The following is a 22,746-nucleotide window of genomic DNA, read 5'->3' as shown; positions in this document are numbered from 1 at the left end:
AGCAGAGTGATTGTGCAGACGATTTGCGGACGTTGCGCACAAAAACGCCGTTTGAATTATGTCCCCTACCACTACTTGATGCATAAAATAAAGATAAAAGATTTGCCATATCAAATAAAATGTTATTCTCATTTAGCCAGCATAGAGCTGAAAAAACATCTGGTCACAAGTATCCCCAGTTATTAAGGGGTTAACCGTGCTTTAAAAAAAAATAACTGGAAACCCACTTAATATGAATAAACCTTTGAACTGAATATAGTCCTTTGATCCATAATTGTCAAAAAATAAAGTTTATTTTTTTAATTAAACAATATTGGCTGCATTTTGCAATATGCTCACGTCAATCATAAAACCAAATATTTGTAGAAAATCCAATATAATGATGAGAATAAAAAATCTTCCTTAAATTGATCAAACTATAGTAAAAAAAAAAATGATTAGGCAATAGAACATACTTAAATGCAGGCAAATTAATACTTTAGCGACAATGTGCCTGATTGGATGTACGAGTTTTATGACCGCAAACCAATCTGATTTGGATTCACTTAGTTGACCATTTCTGATGGTATACGACCACAATTTTATTTTTAAATAAACACTTCCTTTTTATGGTCCTGTTGTAAGATTCTGATGTCACATTTAGTTTGCTTGTTAATGTAGAAATAGATCGTTAGTATCTATATTTATTGACTTGTATGGTTATTGTATAGTTATTTGGTCAGTTTTATCACTTCTATAACACAGAACAGTTCCATTTGCTCTTGTTTTCACCTAGTTGATGGTACAGACTGTAACATATTTGAAATCCCAAAAGAACATCTCCAACATAAACCTAACAGAGAGACAAAACACACTTATATATCTACTTGTCAACCAGTAATGAGATACAAGTCACTTGTGGGGTCTAAAGCAAACTTTACAAGTCACAGACAAAGGATACAAGTTGATCGAGGGTGACTATAGACGGGAAAGTTCCAAAGACATTTTTAAATTTCAATTTTTAACTGGTGACATGGAAACATTAATGCTTTGTCCTTCAATGGAGTAATTATAGAGATAAATCTGTATAATACATTTCGCTTTTCTGTTTGTTTAAACAGGAAGTCTGGTTAGTTTTCTGAAACTTCATCAAGATAAAATTAGTGTCCAGTCTACCACATTTTTACACTTTTTATAATCTGCCATTTCTTCAAGGCAATTTTAGCTCTTTAGTTATTGGCTTCAAGCTGTGAAATTTATTATTTTTTTTCCTGTTGTGACCGGCACTCATCCAGCCATAAGCCACCCTCTATGGCACGCCGTGCCCCCATTACTCTTTTCACATTTCAGACCTCTGCTGCTTTCAAAAACAGGGATTGGTGTTTACACAGCGGAAGGGCCCCCTTTAAGTCTAGCTACTGAGTTCCAATAAATAACTTTAGTGATATGGAAACAAAATTATCCAAATCTTAAACAAGCGACGCTTTGTGGAAATCTGAGTTCAAAATTGTCAATTACTTCTCAAAATTCGAATTCACCAGAATTTTTTTCAACCAAGTTCTTTTAATTTATATTGTTAGTGAGTCATATAAACAGGGGCGCTGCTGGCTCTGGAACCAAGGGCCAGGCCGAGAATCTAAAACACATAGACCCAATTTTATTTTATATATTTACATTGGTGGACTTGAATATGTGGAAAGATTGTCTTTTTTGGGGGGGTCCAAGATCAGTGTCTTTGAAGAACATTGAGACTAATATTATAATTTATTTATCTACAGTCTCTTCTCTAGGTGACACAATTCTCCCACTCAGCCTCTAATACCATCTCTACATTGATGACACCAGAATTGACATCTCCTCCCTTGATCTATCCTCTTTTCTACTATATTGTGTGGCAAACTGTCTGTCTGCTCGTTCCACAAGGACGTTTCAATGCTATCTGAAGCTCAACTTGTCCAAAGCAGAGATGATCATTTTACCTCCTCCCGGAGCCATCTACTGTCCTCAAACCTCCCTCAACATCAAAGACACTACAATTTCCTCAGACTTCCAAACCCACTGCCACTGAAGGTCACCTCGACCTTCAAAATATTTGTAGAATACAGCTGTTTTTTGCCAAAGACGCAACCAAAACACATCTCTAATCATTTCCCACCACGGGTGGCTGCAACCTCTTACACCCACCTTTCTCAGCTTTCATCCATGGCAAGTGGCACAGAGAGACCTATCTTCCTTTCTAACCAATCCACATCTGCCACACCATTCTGCAAATCCCTTATCTGGCGCCTACTAAAATGATTCCCCTACAAATGCCTCAACACCACCACTCTATGTCATACATCTCAAACCTCATGCCAAAATACTCTTTTTCATGCCCTCATAGACCATGTCTCATCTCCTCTCTAATTACAGCCTTCACTCCTGGCTACAAGACTTCTCCCGTGCCTTTGAATACTTCTGTTATTTCCTACCATGTGTGAGGATCCATCGCAATGCCAGGTAGAGACAACAGGTGGCCGTCAACTGTAATGTGACGATCCGCCCCAATATCAGCTACATATGATCACTGACCACTACACAATCTTTTTCACTAATTGCAATCAGGACTTTGCTTAAGGTCAAGTTAGTTAAGACTCATAGACCTCACCTGTCTGCAGCATTTATAAGGTCACACTCCTAACAACCTTTGCACGAGAAAAGTTGGAAGTTTGTTTTTCTGCTGGTCCATCAAGAGTCTTTTTTTTTTATAGACTTTGGTTTCATCACTCACGATTCTACATCCTCCAACCCATCGACTTCAGTTTCGTTCCTTAAAGCCCTACCTTCTCAAACCAATCGGTTCAGTTATGTCCTTCCCAATCTGTCTTCTTAGGACTAAGTGGCTTGGTCGATCATAGTATGCTAACCCAGCCAAGTGGTTCTCTCCTGGGCACAACCAGCACTTTGATACAATGCTCTCGCCAGCCTTCATATCCTTAAATCATCTCTGAAAACCCACTTTTTTTTCCACTAGAGTCTCCCACCAATACTACTTATATACCCTTGCTGCTGTACCAATGACCTTGATGAACCCCAATCTCTTGTGTTTCAGCTCTGTCTTTTCCTAGTAGATAGTAAGCTCTCAGAAGCAGGGCTCTCCCTACGCTTCTTCCCATTGCACATATTTTGGCTACCTTATATGTCATTTTTCAGTTGGGTACAGCTTTTACATTTGCTTCAATTTGTTTCCTCATAATGCTGCACAAAGGCGTAAATTTGTTTTTAAGGACCTTAAAAAAATATTAGTAAAGTCGTCCAACTCGCTCTATCCTGTCTGAGCAGTTATCCTGGGATCCTGACCATTCATGTATTTTAGCGTGGATTTGATTGTGGGTGTTCCGATGTCATCAAAATGCAATAAATAAAGATTTAGATAACAAATATACTGCTTGCAGTACTTAAGATGTTATATGAATATTCATTTCCTCTATTACAGACCTAAAGATTAGTGGTCTGGAAATATTCATTCACTCAAAAAACATAAAAATAGAGAAGGAGATTAAATAAAATCCTGCCTGCCTTGATCTATCTTGTATGATGACCCCTCGGCAATGAACTCTTTGTGCAGGAATCTAAAATGGATGAAAACCTAGACTTAAGAGTAGGTATTGTACTTGTCGTGATTATCATCTGTGGAAAGAAGCCAGCACATCAAGTGAGTTAAAGAACACAAAGGGGGCCCAACGTCGTGGAAAGATATCGAGGATTAAGAATTAAGATGCAAAGATCCATCACTAGAGCTGTTAAAATTACATTTACTAATCTTACACATGCTCGAGCAGTCCGGAAAGTAATGCAATCCCCAGGAGGAAAGTGAAAACATTAACTATCCCATCATAGGAGATGAAAAAATTTGCAACAGCAAATGCCACAAAGTCAGACGGCAGATGTTTTAGGTTGTATCAGCGGTCAAGATAAGTGAATCCTGTTTGTCGTGTCTGAACGTAATGAAACATATAGTACGATATCTGATCAAATGAAAGACTTCCATTTCTTTAAATGTATTCACAAATTGAACAAATACTGGATGCTACCAAGATGAGAACAAGGGATTAAAGATGAAACGATTACCAAATAATGTTCTACATATAACCTACAGTAACCCAATTATATTTGATATAATGCTAGATATAGACACCAGCACAAGTATCATAATTGCAAAGACTTGCCTATTTGAATATGCTAAATGTTATTATAGAAGAGGCGCCAATTGGAGGTGCTCTCCGTCAAGTCTCAATATGATATATTTCCCGGATAGAAATCATACTTTAAAGGCAATTTATGCGATATTTCATATATATACCTCTAAATATGATTTTTGTGTTTTTTTCTGAGAGTAGAACCAGAATTTTACAGTTTCTTTCTCTAGTACGTTTTTTAAAAAAAAATGTGATTATAAGTGGACTGGAGAAATCAATAAGGTAAGTATCAATGCAATAATACCTGGGATATCAGCCAGGTATAGATACATAGTTTTTCCCCACATCTTTACATCCAAGCTAGCCGCTACCTAGATGGATTCATTAGATTTACCTTTATTGCTGATCATTTTTATTTATTCATTATTTTAGGTATTTTTTTTAAATAAGTCTTTTTAAAGTCTTACAAAACTTCTTACAACACAAAAACTGTTTTCAAATTAAAACTATACAAATAAATGTGATGTATTAACTTAAATAATATATCAATTAAAAGGAAAATAAATAATATCTCCATTATTTTTCTGTGGTATGCTGCAAACTCAATATTTATGGCGGTTGCTTTTTATATTTTGTCATTCTTTTTTTTTTTTTTGCACTTTTTTGATAGAGGAAAAGTTGACGCGTAAATTATTAGTGATTATTGTGAAAGCTTTAGTTTGATGAATAGGCCACTTGGTAGCCAAGTGAGATCATCAAGTTGATGATGATGAATTGAACATCTTTACTCCACCCGCATCAATATATACTCAGAGTATCTTGATGTGGCCGCATGTTTACAGTATAATTGGAGTTACATATGTACAAATCAAAATATACTGTAAGCCCCAAGTGTACTCTAAATCAGGCTCTAGACGGTTAATAAATAAAATAACTATACACTGTAATTAAGTTTTAGAGTACAGCTAGGGAAATCAAAGTGCTGAGGCAAACACATTTGAAATGGTCTTTACCAGTCGAAGTTTTTAAAAGTTATTGAAGCTTTAAGTCATATTCTATAACAAAATACCATTTTAAAGCCATGCAAGTTGAAACATATGCTAATGACAAAAAATTAGCATAAATTTAGATTAACTTCGTAACTGCAATGTTCGCAGAAATGGCAATTGAAACAAAATAATTCCGTCTTTAAATAATATCAATAATAACGCTAAAATTTTCCCAATAAATGTGTCTTTATTTTTGTTTCCTTACTTTGATGACAGATACAGTGTTAGATAGGGCCCATGGGTGACAAGAGACAGTCCAAAGTGGGTGTGGTCAGAATGTGGAGGGAGTGGTCAGGACTGCCAAGCGGCATGGTCAGTCTGCAGAGGGCGTGACTCATGTTTAATTAGTCCAACCTCAGCTGTTCATTGTCTCTGTGCATGCCAATGAGTATTTAGACTCTCTGTCTAGATTCAAAGAGGTGGCAGGACTGGCTCACTGAAGATATCTCAGTGGGCCCAGTCCTGTCCAGAAGCATCTTTAGTAGAAAATGCTTCTGTGACTGGAAGTGCAATAATTGTGGCAGGGTATATCTATCATCATGAATTGCAGTTTCTGTGTCATGATAAAGGTGGCGTTTAAAATCTAAAGTATTGTTGTTTTTTTCAGATAAAAATATTTATTTATTTTTAGAGAAAAATTTGTTTTTTTAGCGGAAACAGTATGAAAACCAAAATGTATGCAATTTTCAATTTATAAAACAAATATTTCATTATAAAAAAATAATAATTGTAAACATCCTTTTGTATTAAAATCATAATTTAAAGAATTTGCCATAACTCTAAAAATTGGGACTCTAACTTAAAAAAAAATTCTTACACAATTTTTATAGAATATGGTGTAATTCTTAGTAAAAAAAATAAAATAAAAAAACAAAAACATACTTTTTTACTGCATTCCCTCAAAGTAATTTTCATAGAATAATCCCCAATGTGATAAACTACTTTTTGTTTTGTACAAATTTTGAATTCTGTTTACTAGATGTTATTTTGTCGTACGTTTCTCAAGTCCAGAGATAGGCAACTTTGTCCAAGCTCTTGTGGCGCAACAGGCCCAGGGTGGGCAGGCGTGCCGGATACTACAAGTCCTACAAAAGCCGGAGTCACAGGTTACAAAGTGAGCTCTGGTCTTACAGTATCCCATATAAGACCCTACATATAGTAAACGTACAGTTTTGAGTTACTACCCTTGGCAGACATGTTTTAAGGATTTGCTTAAATAAGCAGTACTGAAACCAGATGTCATTTGGTAAGAATATTTGAATGACCAAAAAATTTGCTGTCTGAGTAATTTTTTTTTCTTTTACTTTATAAAAACATGAGAAATTATTTGGATTTATATCATATTAAACAGCTGTGAAACACTGCTAACATCTGTTTGTACCTATAGGGAGCTGACCCAGTGGTTCCTTCTCTCTTAATCACCCAGCAACAAGTCAGTCTCTCCTGCATATTTTATTGTTTTTCTTTGAATTTCTTCTGCACTTCAAAGCTTCTACACTCTTGTAAGCTATTAGGACTACAGAGCAAATAAGTCATTCATTACAAAACCAGATTATTGGAATTTTTTTTCAGTACAAGAACATAAAAATACTATCAATGCTCTGACACCCTGAGAACAGTTCTTCTCCCCGTCCAGTGCTGGGACCATAACTTAATTTTGTGTATTTTTTTTTATTTTTTTTTTTCAATAAAAAAACTTCAAAAGGGTTACAGTGGGGTTTACGCTGCCGAAAATAGATAACCATGCATCAATGCCTGAAAACAATAATAGTGTGATTGGACGAAGCTGGAGGAACTATTTGATTTATTGAGCGGGAAGGGGAAAATATATTCACACACCCGTCATGAGCTAAAAACCTCAGGGTAAGGGTTGACCCTTTTTGTCGTAAATCTTTGTGGTGAACTTGAAACATGGGATATCTTATGTTCTGCAGCCGATAAGTGATGGGAAACAATCAGAATATATAAATGTTAAGGAATTTGTGTGTATTTGAAAAAAAATCTAAAAAGCAGATAATTTTCTTAGAAAAATGACCCACTTTTTCCTACAAACTCAATAACAAACTTTTCTGAGCCAACAGATAGGTGAAACGCAAAAGTACATTAAAAAAACATATTTCATACCTAAATCAACAAACGGTAACGTATACAGCTTGTGTGATTTATTGCACGGCTCCACATTACTTAAGACTTATGGGAATGTGTTCAATGAACCATACATACAATCTCTTGTCGGTTCTGAAGTCTTTAAAAGAAAATTTTCAATCCCTTTGAAGGTTATTACCTTGTACCTAAAACACTTTGTTATATGCAGAAATTTGCAGTGTACAAATCACTTGTCCAACAATACGGGCTAAGAACTAGACGCATTACCGCCACTTTGATACATTCTATATGAGTGCAGCAGATGATGTAAGTAATTACATCATGTACAGCCCTGCTTGTAGATTACTTTAAAGGGCCCAGAGAGAATTCGTGATGTTTCCCCTTCGGTGGTGGCTATGCCAGAGATCACAAACATGCAGCTGTGTTCTGCTCTTTAGGTGAGATGATGGAAACTCTCCGGAGAGCCAAGTGGTACCATGACTAAGAATCTTCCATTTCTACGGGATGACATTGTTCTAACACTGTCGCAAGCATGAACCTTTAGCAGGCACTAGTTCAGGAGGAGTGAAAATGGTTACAAAAACAAAACCAAATAAAAGAGAGATTTCTGAACTATTGGATTTAATCTGAAAAGCTGAAAAGTTACTAGGAGCTTCCTGATAGTTCAGCAAGATGTTTGGTAACCTGTCTTCCACAGCAGGGGAGGTGGCCGATTTCTACACAGCGTTAAGAGTTGAGTTTTGAAGTGCATAGTACACCTCGTTTTGTAAAGATATCAGAGCTTTATTGGATATAGAGTAGGCAGGTGCTCCTAGGGTGTCCATTAGTGCAGTTCTCTTCCATCTTAAGATTGGGTCATCAAAGATGGACAGGTAACCCTAATAAAATGCACTCGCGGACAGCACTACTTTTTTATTTGTACTCAGGGTGAAACATTTATGGAATACATGGTTATACCTGTTACCAGGATCCCACTGTGGGACAAGAGGTTTCACACAGCAAACTCCCTCATAGGTAAATAGTAGATAACATTTTCTATATTCTCTGGAGTTAGTCTTACTGTGCTATATGTTTTTGGCTTAGTTCTTCTGGTTTTGGCATATATTCTTACTGTTTTGGACTGTAAGTGTAATGAACTCAGCTACATTGTTGGACACTGACTCTGTGCTGTCCGCTCTGACCCGGCTACATTATTGGTCCTTTGTTTTGTGCTGCCTACTCTGACCCCAGTTACATTGGTCCTTTGTTTTGTGCTGCCTGCTCTGATCCCAGTTATATTATTTGGTCTTTTGTTTTGTGCTGCCTGCTCTGACCTCGATTTGTTGTCCTCATCTACCACTCTACACGTGACCGATGTATCTATGCCTCTGCTTACGAATATGTCTGTGTTTACGAGAGGCAGCAACTTTTAGCATCCCGGAGGTTTGCTCAGACAGCTTTTACTTTGTACTTAGTCTACATTACTATCTGTCTAGAACAACTGATCTTAATTGCACATGTTTAAATGACATAATCCTTGCCCCACAGATGTTACATTCCTTCTTAAAGTTTGATTTTTATAGCACAAAAAGTCTCAATGTGACATTTCGACCAAACGTTTTTCACTTAAATGGTTTAGAAATTTCACGAAGCGCCAGTGACCTTATATATAACTTTATATAGGCTCCGATCAGGTACTATTTATCCCAACAAAGTTTATGAGATTTGCCCATAAGGCAGTTACTGATAAATCACATACTGTCCTGTCCAAAAATCCAACAAGAAAACTTATGTGTCCCATCCATACTAGTACTGTATGGATGGGAGTGCTTTCCCTTGCTTACCTCTACTATATAGAAAACAGATCCTCCCCTCATCAGGGCCAAGGTTTAGCCAATCAGCTTACAAACAACAGCCTTGCATGGAACCATTTACATTCAAATAAATGTAGGGTCTGAACTGCCTCCATTACCCTCCTCACATCATGTCACTGCCCCTGTCACATGCAGCCCTGTCCTCACTAACACATCACTCATCTCCTGATATACTCTGTGCTGTTGGAGGACCCTGCTCCTTCCACTATATAACTCTCAGTCTGTGGCTTCCTGTTGCCCCCATTCCCCTCCTCACATCATGTCACTGCCCCTGTCACATGTAGCTGTGTCCTCACTAACACAATCACACAAGGGTCTGCCTCCCACAAGATCAGCTCATCTCCTGAAATAGTCTGTTCTGCTGTGAACATTCCGATGATCTGATTGTTCTTCACCTGTTATTTCAAACCTGGGATGAACAGGACAAGAATCTTATACACAATAAGGTGTTCAACCACTGGGTCATAAGCTCTGGCTGTTTACACAGAACAAATAACATAACAATTAGGATACTTTCAACAATTATCTACAAATATATACTGTACTGCACAGTTTTGGTTGTGCCCATACTGGTAGTAACGCTTTGAGACACTTCTGTGCCGCTTTCCATGCAGCAATATAAGCGGAGATGTGAGTTGAATACATTAGGTGGGCAATGCACCCATCACATATGCTGGTTTCTGCAGAGGAATACAGCGAGTAGCCATTGTATCGCTGTATCTGATGTCTTATTTACTTTGATTATTAGTATGTAATATTCCAACTCTAGAACCTACAGACTGATTTCCCATGATGCTTTGCGTCATGTGAACATTTCCTGTAGATTTTTTTTTTTTTCCCCCCATACGAGACTCCTTGTATTGTAGTTTGCCTGAGGTCCACGGTCTGCAGAACTGCACAAGCTGGATGTGTTCGGAAACACTTCATATATATGTACAGAATCGCTCAGACTTTGCTAATTCATTCTAAAAAGCCATATGGCCTTGTGTAATAATACTTAATGAAACCATAACTCTCCAGTGATCGCTCAAATAGGCTCTGTAGCCTCCCTGTTTTTAATGGAGCAACATTAAGTTTGAGTTGGTTTAGACCACTAAGTAATAACAACCCGGGAGGTGGTAATGGTATCAGAGCCGGTGCGGTCAGAAAGCCCACAGGGCAAACTCTTTACTGTGTCACAGACCTGCATTCCTGGCCCTGTCGTCATTTTGCAGGTCCCTCTAGTAGCGAAAAAAGTATTTCTATCAAAATGCGTTTATTTATTTTGAGAAAATTGTTTGTTTTACTGCCATGGAAAATGGCAAAGTGTACAGGAGGTTTATTTACACATGGTGTAAAATAGACTGAAGAGAAGTCCGTATAATCCCGTTAAATTTAAGGTTCACCAGAAGACGGCTGCTTAAGGCAGCAAAGCCGAGAATTTATTATTTATTTTTACGTCTGGTTTTATTATGTTAGCTGGGAATGACAGCTGCACGGCGATGGCTAGTACAAAAAAAAAAAAGTTTTTTAAAGTGCTTTAAAAAAACCCATAAAAAACATTTTATAAATCTAAAATAAAGTTAACCCATTTGAAACATGATTTTTGTAGTGCCATGCTGGACAGTAGAAGAGAGTTCTCCCTATGTATTTGAATCGGTTTGACCAGTCGGGGAGAATCTTGCACAGTACAGGGAGAGTAAGAAGTACTTAGACAGTGTCTGGGTAGCCCATAATGTAAGCACTCAACCTCCTCCTTCTCTGACATAACTGACCCTCTGCATTAGGTCATCAGAGAAGGAGCCATTGCTGTAACAATCCATTAGGTAATGTTGGCTCCAAACGCTCCGACTTTCCACTGTAATAAACTTGTTACACCTTGCTGTACTAACAAACCACAGTCACATCACAGACCTTTAATTAGTTAATCCGGATTTAAAGAAAATAACTGTTTCATGGACGACTATTAAAAATAAAATCACAACAGCGTCACATCGTGGTTTGCGGTTTTATGCACCGTGTATCTCAGACCTGTGATTTCAGCCTGTTAATGTGGTGGTGGGGGCGGGCGGGCGAGACAGTGCCCACCCCATCACCATGGAGGAGGCAGTCTGCTCAAACGCTTCACTTTCAGGTACATGTTGGATACACATTACTAGAGATGGTATCTAACCAATGATTTATATGATACGGTAGTTATTGAATAAGTCAACAAAGGTACACAAATCCTTTAAACATGCCGTGTAGAGAGGAAAGAGGAACTGCACTCTAATAGCTCTAAGTCAATCATCACTTTATACAAGGCAGAAAAAACATCATACTAAATATAGTGATTTCTCCAGCAGAAACGCCAAGTGTCTTACAGGAAGGGACAGGACCAGATCATTGATAATGGGGAGTGAGCCCAATTCATATTCTGTCATCTTCTAGTATTTTAATATACTTTGCTTTTCTATGACACTTGGCTTATCACTATACTTACTGCAAAGTGTTGCCGGATACCTGTATGGGGTTATCGGATGCTAAAACACATATTTAATGTTTTCATTTAAAAAAAAAAAAGATTCTTTGAAGTATGATGCATTCTCACAAACATCTTTATCCGTTCTTAATCATGTTTGTTTGTCAGTCCACTGTTTTTTGTAATACACTCCCAGAATTTGACTCCCTGTTGATATTGTAGTCAAGCAAAAGAAGTCAGAGTTCCAGCCTGTCTCCAGCATGGCGATCTATACATACGGCAATGCCAGAGATTCCACCTCGGCGCTCTTAATGGCTCTTCATCTAAACCGCTAAACTTCCTGTTCCTGCGAGATCACGTAATAAACAAACACATATTAAACGCCTTTAGATCCCCTTCTTCTAAGAAGAAATCACTGAAGAAATGCTACAAGTCTCGTTTTTAAAACTGGCCCAGAGACTGTAGAAAATAAAAACTGCAAGAAAACAATCTGTGTGCAATGTTATTGCTTTCATCATAGGAGAACCTTGTCTGTTTGTTGGTCCATTTCTTTGTTTTTTTTAAAGAGAATAAAAATATGCCCATGTGCACAAACACTTAATGTATCACCCAGCCTGGTACAATAAATCCTTTTGAAAGCAAGAAGTCTGTGACAAGTAGGACTGTGGTTCTACTTTCATGGATTGAACCACTTTGGAAGAAGTTGTGGTAACTATGGGGAATGCGCGCACATTATTATTATATAAATAAATGATGATGATGATTCTGGAGGTGTGACGCTGCAGCCACAAGCTAGAACGTTAAATAAGCGTTAACGTGTTTGTAATATCACTTAACCGATACTAGTGCAGTCACTAGTAGGAATAACTGCCTGGATCGGGGTCCTTTAAATCTGCACATATCTGCAATGCTGGAAGCTAACAATGACAGGTATGACACTGGTTTATATTAGTTTGGTGGTCACTGTAAGAACACTTATATCCACAGCGCAGCGTGCTGTAGGCTGTATACAGCAGTATATTAAAGAAATTCTACAAAGAACAATCTCAACCCAGATATTATATTTCACACCTATGACGTTTCTGCAGCACACAAGCTGCGCAGACAGTTACGTACCTCACACAGACTCCACACAATCTCCTCTACCATAGTTATTGTGACACTAATGACGTCATATACAACACACAGACAGAATCAGCGCTAACATGGAATATTTGGTCAGGAGAACTGAAGCCCGGTTACCAGCGAGAACAACGTGTTTCTCTGAAATGAACTACGTGCCACATGGAAGCGATGTAGGTCATCACCCATGAAATACAAGTTCGGAGAAACTTTTTGGAACGAATTCCTGTTATTTTATGAGTACATAGTGTTAGCTGCCATGTAATTAAAGACTTGGTAACGGAACTTTAACAGAACCCTTGACAATATACAGATGGGTTTCCCTGTGATCTTTGTTGAAGTCCTTAAGGTGAGAGACATTATTTGAAAACAGAATCTAGGACATCCAGGTCTGCCAACATTACAATATGTTTGACATAACTGATCATTTCTATAATTCGCCAGCTCTGGTATTACACATTTGCTCTAGAGGCAGACAATCTGCACTATTGACACATTTTAATACTAATAATACTGGTTGCTGGAATGAAGCAAGCATACATGTCAGAACATATTCTAAAGCATCACATTAAAATTATTACTCATTCTTGTATCTTATTTTTTTACATGATTTTATTTTACTTTTTTTTTTGTTTTATTCCCAGTTTCATTATATATCAAAAAATGTTTTTTTGTTTTTTTGGGGGAAAATGCATATTTGATCCAGCACACTTGGAAGAGTTCTGTGATCCTGTGATATGGCGCTGGTGCTATTAGTCAATAGAACAAGGTCAGAGAGAACTTTCAAGAGTGTTGTTTCATTTATGTCTTAACCTTGGGGGGGGCGTGTACTGTAGGCGTTAGCGGATTGGACAGAAGCTACGAGCTGTCCACAATCAGCAGCCACATATAGTACACGTCCCATTTCACACGCTATCTGATGCTGGAGACAGAGTCCGTAGGGAGATGACCCCCTCCCCAAACAGATAACTACCTACGTTGCAGGGGTTGTCGGAAAGTGAGCTTCCCCCTCAAATGTTAACATACAAGATGTTGGAGCATTTTGATGGAAATTGCACATTCACTTTTATCTCCAAAAACATTACAAAATAGAGACCATCTTACTACCCATCGTTTCCCCCTGCCAATCAACTACAACTCCCAACATCATTTGCCAGTCACTAGACAGTACATCTTAAATGCCCTGTTCCCCTCTTGATGCCTTGTGACCCTCTCCAGGGTCTGATATATGGATTTAATTTTACCTTCACCCATGATTTTACGGTTAGCAGGCACTGTGGAGTTTGTCCGCAGTCATTCGTCACTGTAAATTATTTTGTTCCTATCTATTTTAGATAATACATAAAAACAAATAAACAATACAACTGTATAGTTTTACAATACACTGTGTAAAACTAATGAATTCCAGGCTTTATGTGACCATTGTGAAAAAGTATTTTTGTTTAAAACAGTGAAAAGGGCGTCAGAGGATGCTCCGTGTCTCTGGACGGACGAATCAGAATCTGCGCAGAGATCGCAGATCCCCCCCTTCCCGACCCATTCATTTAATGTGGTACATGGATGAGGACTGTGGGATTAGGTGGTAATGGATACTTTACATTACACACAAAGAGAGGTGTGTATTAAATGTCTCAGGAGACGTATTCAACACTGAACAAGAGAAATAATTATTTGTTATATCTGCCGATATGTAGATAGATATAAAGTGTCTCATTGCCTTGTGTTTCAGGCCTTCTTTGTATACTGGACTATACTAATCCTATATATGTGTCTTTGGATCATTAATAATGTGAAAGCGTCAGAGCTCAAGAACCTCACTGCGATCTAGTCCCGACGTTCCTGGAGATATTTCTTGTGCTGCTAATTATAATGAGTTGACATGCAGTCAGTGCCAACCAGACATACCTGGATGTGACCCAGCGTTTCCTCTCTGCTGACTGGTAAAACTCCCCGAGCCCAGGATACGCTGTCTTTGGAAAGACGTGATCAGACTTTAAATCCCCAAACCATTTCTTCCCCAGCTGTGCCATATACATGCCAGGTGCAAAGCCAGAGACCCCAGACACGGCACGGCGAGTTACCCCACAGCAGGGCGATAACGGTGCAATAAGATACACAGGAGACATAAATATTTCCTAGGGCATCATTAACAATAAGAGTTAACTCACTAAAGGTCCTGATTTATTAAAGAACAAAAAGCCTTCTGCCGGCAATGGGTGTTTTATCTGGTGATGATGATGATTTTTCTTGTTTCATCTTAAAGAGTAATGATAGTGGTTCTGTGCATTCATATTTGGAGCATATAGTCTGTGGCATGTGTGAGATAGTGTACGGAGTTGTGCTGAGCGTAATGCTGACGTTGTAATTTAGTTGTATTCTGTAAAGTTGTACTGTGCGCAGCAATGTTGTAATCAGCAATGTTGTACTGTACACCATGACATTTTACTGGGAAGTTGTACTGTGCATCGTAGTGTTAAGGGAACAGGAGTATTGTATTGGATAAGGATTATTATGAGAAAAGAAAACATTGGGAATGATCTATATGTAGGGAATATATTGCTATGTTGTATTGTAATGATCTGAGAATTACACATGGGAATTGTACACGTACACGATAGGTGATAGTATGTGAGACAGTAAGAGTTCAGCAATGGAAGGTAATATATCTACACACAGATACTTTATCATCCACGTTCAGTGTGTAAGATTATGTTATTGAAGATATGTTGTATCATAGCTGTATAAGTTAAAGATACATAGTTAGGTCCATATATATTTGGACACTGATACAATTTTTTTATTTTAGCCGTTTATCAAAAAATAATCAAGTTACGGCTATATAATGAATATTGTCCTGAAGTGCAGACTATCAGCTTTAATTTGATGGTAATCACATCCAAATTGGAAGAAGGGTTTAGGATTTACAGTTGTATAATATGTAGCCCCCTCGTTTTCAAGGGACCAAAAGTAATTGGACAATTGACTCAAAAGCAGTTTCATGGTCAGGTGTGGGCTGTTCCGCATTTGGAAGCTTTTGTTGTAAATCCACAACATGCGGTCAAACGAGCTCTCAATGCAAGTGAAAAAAGCCATTATAGGCTGCAAAAACATAAGAAAACCATCAGAGAGACAGAGTGAACCTTAGGAGCCGCCACATCCACAGGTTGGTACATTCTGAGAAAAAGAGAACGCCCTGGGAAGCTCAGAAACACAAACAGGCCTGGATGTCCACGGAAGACAACAGTGGTGGATGATCGCAGGATCCTTTCCATGGTAAGGAAAAACCCCTTCACAACATCCAGCCAGGTGAAGAAAACTCTCCAGGAGGTAGGCCTATCATTATCTAAGTCTACCATATAGAGAAGACTTCACAAGAGCAAATTCAGAGGGTTTACCACAAGGTGCAAACCATTCATAAGCCTCAAGGATAGGAAGGCCAGATTAGACTTTGCTGTTCCAGAACTGGGCTGGCATTTTTTTATGCTTTTAGCAATCTATGGACAGATGAGACTAAGATCAACCTGTACCAGAATGATGGGAAGAAAAAGTATTGAGAAGGCTTGGAATGGCTCATGATCCGAAGCATATTACATCATCTGTAGAGCATGGTAGAGGCAGTGTCATGGAATGAGCATGCAAGGCTTCCAATGAAACTATGATCACTAGTGTTTATTAATAAGACAGAAGCAGCTGATGAATTCTGAAGTGTATAGTGATCCACTGTCTGCTCAGATTCAGAAAAGTTGATTGGATGTCGCTTCACGATGCACATAGACAATGACCCAAAACATACAGCGAAAGCAACCTAGGAGTTTTTTAAGGCAAAAAAGTGGAAGATTCTGCAATGTCCGAGTTAGTCACCTGATCTCAACCCGATTGAGCATTTCACTTGCTGAAGACAAAATTAAGGACAGAAAGACCCACGGACCAACAAACAACTTAAGACAGCTGCAGTAAAGGCCTGGCAGAGCATAACAAAGGGAAACCTATCCATAGGTTCCAGACTTCCGGCAGTCATTGCCTGAACAGGATTCGTGACAAAGTATTAAAACTTTACATTTTATTTATGAGTATGTTAATTTGTCCAATTACATTGAAGCCCTTGAAAATAGGGGACTGTGCATAAAAATGGTTGCGATTCCTAAACGTTTCACATGATATTTTTGTTTAAAACCTTGAAACAAAGCTGAAAGTCTATACTTCAATTGCATCTCCATTGTTTAATTTCAAATCCAATGTGGTGGAGTACAGAGCAAAAATTATGGCAATTATGATACTGTGCAAATATGTCCAAACCCAGCTGCATGTATATGTTTAGATGATTTTATATATATATATATATATATATATATATATATATATATATATATATATATATATATATATATATACACACATATATACACACACACACACACACACGTCATTTCCCTGAACACATTAAACGGCCATGAATGTTGTGATTCTGACAGTTATTTAGGTGGTTTTACATTTAACGGACCACAAATTATTGCGTACATGGTTCCAAGACGACAGCTACCTGACCACAATCAGCCCGATATGTGTCCATGATAAATGGACAAAAACTATCACTCATGAATGCAAGGAATTTATATAAGGTATCTCCCAAAAAAACATGTCATTAATGACGTACTATATGTTTCACAACAATATTTCTATCACTAAAACAACGTGATTCTTCTTATTAAATCCTCCACAAACCGCAAACACAAATTGTGATAAATTGAGGCATGCCGTAAACTTACATCACAAGTTACCCATGGACGCTGATTAGGCCAAAAAGCACATTTCCTTTTCAATACAACTTCCTAGAAATCCTTTAAACAGTTTGGTAACCTCCACTTGATAACGTAAAAAAAGAACCAAATCAGATGTGTGTTCAATAGGGGAGTCCTGGTGTTTGATCCAAACACCTACGTACCTAACCATCTCCATGCTTGCTCTCCTCTCTCTTCCGCTGTTCAGCCGCGTGATCCCCTCCACTGTCTATCTTTGTGCCTGCAGTTTGCCCTTCCTTTAGGATGTAAGCTCCTATGACCGTAGCTCTCTTCCCCTTCTGTCTCTATACCTCTACTTCTCCAACTTCACTGTATTAGCTATTGGTTTTACCCTGTATGGTCAACTGTTTGTACTCTGTATGGCGCTGTGGAAATCTTGTGGCATCTTATAAAGGATAAAATAAGCTTAGCTACATGATGAAAAGAAGGACGGAATTAACAATACAGGGGATAACACAAACCCTAAATAAAAGGCAACTTGACCTGACTTTTATTTGGGTAGAAGGGGAATATGTGGGATAAAGAGAAAGCATCTATCAGATAACTATGTCTAGAATGCCACATTCACCTACATTGGAATAATTCAGAAACATTATAAATTCAGTTGTTGGTCACTTTGATACTTTGTAGCTTCTATTGAGTACACAGAGTTCTATATTAGGCAGTTGGTTTACACTTGTCTTTTATAAGATGCGTTATAACTTGTCTTTAATTCGCTTCCCTCTTTTATTTCAGATACTATTAAAAGTGATGCTTAACCTACATTTAATACACGTGCAGTGATGGTCCCTCTTTATCTTTACCCTTATGACCTAATTGTGATGTTTGAAAGTGAGAATTACAATTCAAACAGGGTTCTTATATAAACTGGGTGTGCGATACATTCAATAGCGTAATGTTCCTGTATTAAAAAAATAAATAAATAATATATATATATATATATATATATATATATATATATATATATATATATATATATATATATATATATATATAAGCTGAACCATTGATCTTGCATATAATGCACAGCTCCATTAAGTTGTCTGTACGTTTAGTGTTGCGGTCGTCCTAAATCCATTCAAGCTGTATGATTCCATAGTTCATTACGCATTTATGTTTTACTAGTTGCTTCGGGTATTATCCTTTCCCAGATCTTCATAAGACCCTTTCATATATTTGCAACCTTTGATCTCTCCTCAATTACCTTCCCTTTTTTCCTCCTTATTGTCAAAACTGTTCCATGCCCTCGAGGGGAAAACTCAAAACGTTTTTTTCTTTTTTTTAAATAAAGGACTTTAAGGATCATCGTGTCCATCACAATATTCCTGTCAGCTCCATGGAACCCAGTGGAGTAAGGAATCTCTCCAATTTTGGATCTGAAAAGGTCACAGGGACATCAAGACGAGAAGAAAAAGACACTTGACCAAACTTAGAAACTCTCCCACAACCTTTAACCCCGTCTTGGTGTTTAACAACGTTGTCCCACTTTCCTGCACAGTGGAGGAATTTTAATAAACTAAAAAACCCTTTGTGACAAAACACAATAATAATCATTGCAATTTAACCGGTTTTCGGCTATTAACCTGACAAGCGCAGTACGGGCCCTTCTTCCGACCAACGTATCAGACCTCAAGGGTTTCAGATGTGAAGCTGCCCTATGCAGTATCTGTGCTGTAATGTTGTGACTGTGTATATTTATGTAGGAATGGAAATGCCAAGACAAGATTGTATACAAAGGCCATGAAATGTGCTTGTTTTATTGTGGATCTGTTCTACAGTACAAGAATAAAAACAGATAAGCAATCAACCTCTTTGAACATGAAATCTTGGATGGACATAAATTATAGATCAAACTGGGCTCCCCCGCTGCAAATCACGCGATTCGCATCATTGGGCAGGGGTGGGGCTTGATGATGCGATTCACATCAAAACACATCAGCAGAAAGTGAAGCGGGATCCGGGACAGTACCATAGCCTGCCGGGAAGTCTCCCCGAAATATAGTAAAGTATGTTATAGACTGAAAAGCTGGATATCGGAGTATAATTTATTTTTTTTTTCATCTTCATAAAACTTTCATTTATTGGTTTGTACATGCCCTCCTTTTACTAATTGCACTGCTTTAGTTTTCTACCTTCCTTGTGTGATTTCACTTTATGTCATCTTTCCAGTGTTGTTTATTTTTGTTGCCCTTTCTTGGTGGGCAATATGTACCTGCCTACTATAAGTTGTTTTTCTTACAATCAAGAGAATATCTAAGAATAAATCATGTTGCAGGATTATTACATTCGTACGGCAAGTGTCATTACAGCAAAACATATATATTGCCACACAGTAAAAATATACAAACTTATATGGAAACGTAACATACGTGTCTCGGTGAAAAGTACATTTTTTGTCAGCAGGGTGAAATCTAAATCATAAATGTGTGTAGTTATGTCCCCTAATATGCCCCTATATAGCTCAAAATGCCATGCTCTCCTCATATCCATATTGCCTAATCTGATAGATCCATCCACTTGGCCACATCTGACACCATTAGCACTGTCCATTATTGGCTGAATACATGATAAGATGCAATCATAATTGATCAATTGTAAATTGCTAAAAAATATTTGCAAACAATCTTATGAAATAGCAAAGATATTTTGTTTTAATTTTTTTAAGATAAATTGAAGAACCATTTTTTTAAGACTGATCCATTGGACTGAAAGCTGAAAGTGATGCTCTCTCAGGTGGTCGCAGTTAAACCTCTCATCTTTTTCCTCTCCAAAGCATAGAATGCACAGGAGCAGCAACAAACGCAGGAAGTCTCCGATTATGCACACTTTCCGAATGTACCAGCCAAAAATAAAACAGCTTATGAAGCCTGGGTTATGTGAAAGGGAGCGAAAAAACGGTGAATTCTTGAGATCATAAATGGGCAATTAATCACAAATTCTGTTTACGGGCCGCTGGATTGCACATTTCCTTTTCACTGAAAACTTGGATACAGAACAAATCAAATGCCAAAAGGAAAATGAATTGTTCCTGTACGCCGCTAGCAAACCGGTACTTGAATGGGATTATCGATTCGCAGACAACGGCCTGCTGTGTTGTATTAACTCTCTCTGCTCACGTTGCATTGTAATGGGGAACAACAGATTTCAGACTGATCAAATAAATTTATATAAAGACACAAAATATAAGCTTTAGACGCTGCAGAAAAATCTATATCAATATTTCTCAATCTGCTGCCTGCACTAGAATAGGTCCATTTAAGAACGCGCTGTGTACGTGGCAGCTGCTAAAATGTTGAGACTACAGACACTTTCTGCCACGTCCCTCTTCACCACGCCATATTATTACCACAGATACCATACAGCACCGTGTGATCAGTACGCAGGACAACAGTCATGTGATCTGCAAATACAGCAGATCCTTATCTGGAACCCTAAATCCAGGCGTATATACAGATGTTCAAGTTATTCACACGGTTCAAAATCCAATCAAGTATGTCCAGTTATTTGGGCATCATTGTTCACTATATCATATCTCCCAACAGTGCAGTACCCAGCATCGGGATAGGGTACGTGGCCATGTCACGATAGGGGGCTGACTATCACTAGACTGCCCCTTAGAACCCCCCCTTCCCCTCCAAACATTGCAGCACGCACCAGTAGCTATGTAGAGTAGCTGTGAATGGAAGAAACCTGCCAGCTGTCAGGCTCCGTCCCCGCACTCCTCCTAAATGCAGGGGACGCTAGCCTGCTCTCCGCTCACCATGCCGAGCAACGGGATGCTCTTCCGGGTTCGGGCTCCCTGCTGCACAAGCATGCACAGAGATGACCGCATCCAGCTGGTTCTGGCACCATTAGAGTGCCATAGTATTGGTTCACACCAGCTCCAGCACTTCTTATTTGTATGCTCCATTGTGTTTTGCTGACTCCTGGCTTGTTCCTTGGTTCATTCTCCTGGATCCCGATTTGGTACTGCACAGTCCATTTGGTATTAACCTGCTCGTTCCTGACATATCTTCTGGTTCTCCCATGTGTACAGCGCTACTGTTTGGTTCGACCCGGATTGTCTGACTATTCCTGTCTACTACTCCACCGCACTGGTACCCGACTTGGAGAACCGCGACCTGCACATCCGACGCAGCAAAGACCATACCTCCTTGCGGGGTTCCCTGGTGAAGACCGGTGGTGTGTTTGACTACGCGCCTCCCTGTTCAGTTGAATAAATACCAGCCGGTGCCCCCTATGGTGTCTATAAACGTGACACCAACATTCCCATCAGCGGGAACAAACATGTCCTCGGGTGGGACAGAACCCTAAAATCGGACTGTCCTGCTGGCAACGGGACAGCTGGGAGGTATGACTATATGGTACTTGGTTTTTGGACCTACTCAACTTAAACTTAGATTAAGAAGTCTTGACACACTGATGCTCCTGGATGCCCCCCTGTGCCTCCCAAACTGCCGGCGTGTGTACACACCATGACGGGGTGTCTAGCACGAGTCCATGGAACAGAAGAAGCATGAAGATCCTCGGGACTCAAGTGAATCATCACAAAGATGTACTACATGTCAATTTTTATTGCTCTTTTACGTTTTTTTAGTTATCTTTTTAATATTTTATTAGAAGTCCAAAATGTATTTGTTAAAGTCTAATAGAGAGATTTTCTAATAATTAAATTACTTTAGGGCCTATTTCTCAAGCCCTATCAATGCGATAAAATATCACTCACAGGAAATTGTTTTGCTCTCCTCTACTTATTCACCTCATTATCACAGGTGATTGGGTCACCATGTTTCTGTATAAGAGACTTATTATTTACACCCTTACCCCCCTTGGATGCATGCTGAGCCCAGTACCATAAATTCCACCTGGTTGCACTGGACACGCCCCTTAGTAAAGCTAGACACGCCCCCTCTGGCGGCATGCTGGTATTATAGATTCCACCTGGTGGTGCTGGACACACCCCTTAGTAGAGCTAGACACGCCCCCTCTGGCGGCATGCTGGTACTGTAGGTTCCACCTGGTGGTGCTGGACACACCCATAGTGGAGCTAGACATGCCCCCCGCTGGCGGCATGCTGAGCATGGTACTATAGGTACACGCCCCTAGCACAATCTCATTGAAACAATTTTTAAAATTATACAAGTATGCGAGTAGTACAGGTTACGCAGCTGTTACACAATTTTTGCTTTACTAACAGAGGACTCCACACTTAAAAAAAAA

General features: G+C 38.7%; 1 long non-coding RNA gene across 1 annotated transcript in view; it reads right to left on the bottom strand.

The window, feature by feature from the left end:
- Positions 1 to 22,746, bottom strand: part of LOC142109201 (uncharacterized) — a 134,042-nt gene that overhangs the window by 73,978 nt on the left and 37,318 nt on the right. The window lies entirely within an intron of this gene.

Source organism: Mixophyes fleayi, chromosome 12, assembly GCF_038048845.1.
Source record: "Mixophyes fleayi isolate aMixFle1 chromosome 12, aMixFle1.hap1, whole genome shotgun sequence".
Taxonomy (NCBI): Eukaryota; Metazoa; Chordata; class Amphibia; order Anura; family Limnodynastidae; genus Mixophyes; species Mixophyes fleayi.
This window is presented reverse-complemented; position numbering and strand designations above follow the sequence as displayed.